This window comes from Pteropus vampyrus, unplaced genomic scaffold, assembly GCF_000151845.1.
Source record: "Pteropus vampyrus isolate Shadow unplaced genomic scaffold, Pvam_2.0 Scaffold215, whole genome shotgun sequence".
NCBI lineage: Eukaryota > Metazoa > Chordata > Mammalia > Chiroptera > Pteropodidae > Pteropus > Pteropus vampyrus.
In genome coordinates this window covers 1,073,882-1,076,307 of record NW_011888996.1, presented here as the reverse complement: position 1 = coordinate 1,076,307, position 2,426 = coordinate 1,073,882, and positions in this window count along the sequence as shown.

Below are 2,426 nucleotides of genomic sequence, written 5' to 3'. Positions count from 1 at the left end.
GAGTTGGGGGAGGCGAGGTTTCAGGGAATCTTCTGGGCAGAGTGACCTCTGTTATCCAATTTGATGATGTCATGGCTATGGCAGCTCTGTGTCCGTGCACTGGGAGAGGGGAAGGCTCAACAGGGAAAATGGCTACTGCCAGCACTTCTGTACAAAGCGAGTCTTGCTCGGCCCTCACTCTAACAATGTCTCCCTGTTAGTACCAGGTGACGTCTGCATGCAGTCAAATCGGCATTGGTGCTCAGAGCAAACAGATCTGTCACTGCGAAAATCCTCTCACAGATGCAGCCCATTTAAGAGGCATCTGCTGCTGCCGCTGCTGTAGCCTCCATCTCACTCAGTTGCTTGGGATTGGGCAGCCCCGTGTCCTTGCCCCATTCTACCTTCTGCTGTTGCAGGGTACGTTCTTGGACTTCTCCTTAGTTGTATGGCTTGCTTGTTCCTCTAGATCCCAGGCAATTTTTCCTTGATGCTGCTCCTTGTTTCTGTCACAACTTTGATTTGGCACCAGAGGGATGAACAGAGCCTCTATTATCTATGCCAGTTTTTTTTCTTCCTTGAATTTTTTTTTCGTTTGCAATTTATTTATTGAAGAAACAAGGGTTTCCTTCTTGGACAGTTTCCATATAGTGAGATTTACTGGTTGCATCCAGGTGGTGTAGTTTAACATGTTTATTTGTTTTGTTTATGTCTCATAAATTAGATCTAAAGGTCTGATCAGATTTAAGGTTGAATTTTTTGGAAAGAGAAATTTTCAGATGGTACTGTATTCTTCCATTGAGGCACATAATATCTGTCTGTCTTTCTCTTTTCTTTCTTTCTTTTCCCTCCCCCTCCCCAGGTTTATCGATGTATAATAGACAATTAGTTGCTCATATATACATTGTACAATTCAATGAGCTTTTTTTTTAGTTATAGTTGGCATACAATAATATATTAGTCGTATAGCATAGTAATTAAAGATCTATATAATTCATGAAGTGGTCACTTGATTAAACGAAGTACCCCTCTCCTCCCTTAAATAGTTTTTACCACATTGTTGACTATTTTCCTTATGGTACACTTTATATCTTCATGACTATTTTGTGTCCATCCATTTATACTTCTTAATCCCTTTGCCTATTTTCACCATCCCCCAACCCCCTTTCTCATGGTCTAGTAGCCCTTAAAATATTCTCTGTATATATGAGTTTGTTTCCATTTTTGTTGTTGTTGTTCTTTATTTTGTTCTTTAGATTCCACATGTATGTGAAATCATGTGGTATTTGCCTTTCTCTATCTGACTTACTTTATTCAGTGCAATATCCTCTAGGTCTATCCAAGGCATTATCTTTTTCCATCCCCTTCCTTTTAGTCTGTGTGTGTCTTTTCATCTGAAGTGAGTCTCTTGTAGGCAGCATATGTAAGGGTCTTGTTTTCTTATCCATTCAGCCTCCCTATCTTTTACTTGGAAAACTTAATTCTTTTCCATTCAAGGTACTCGTTGATATGTATATAGTAACTACCGTTCTTTATTCCTGTTTTTGATACATGTTTTTTTCTTCTTAAAGAAGTTTCTCCAACATTTCCTGCAATAGTGGCTTATTGGTGGTGAATTCCTTTAGCTTATTTTTTGTCTAGGAAGCCCTTTATCTGTCTATCGACTAAATGATAGCTTTGCTGAATAAATATTCTTGGTTGTAGATCCTGAGTTTTCATCATGTCAAATATTTTGTGTCAAGCTCTTCCTTCTGTCCTGCATAGTTTCTTTTGAGAAATCAGCTGCTAGTCTTATGGGGTGCTACCTACCTGTAGGTAACTAACTGCTTTTCTCCTGCTGCTTTTTTAAAAAATTTTTATTGGGGTAACATTGATTAATAACATAAATTTTAGGTGTACAACTTTCTAATAAAATATCTGTATATACTATTGTTTGCTCACCACTCAAAGTCTGTATCTCCTTCCATCAGAATATATTTGATCCCCTTTACCCTTTTTTTCTCCCCCCAACACACTTCCCCTCTGATAACTACTAATCTGTTGTTTTGACTCAGTTTAAATGTGATTTGAGGATGGCTTTGGGAAATTTCCAAAAGATGTTCTTAACTGTGAGAAAATTAAAATACTTAAGCTTCTAACCCCCTGGGAAGTATGAATAGCTTTTCCTGTACATCGAACTTGAACTCCTTTCTGAGCCACATTAACAGCCTTAAACAATATAGTAGTACACTTTCATACCTGCTCAAATTTATCAAATCTAGTATTTGCTAAACCTGGTAAATAGGCAACCACTGAAGGATGGGCAGAAAGAACTTAAACCAAAGCCATTAAAAGAATATTTTTCTTATAAAGCCTGAGCTGCGACGATTAAAATCTGTTTAAATTCCTGGAGTGAGAACCCTGCAGTCATGGCTCCACGATCCTGCAATCCTATGTTGCAGTAGCTA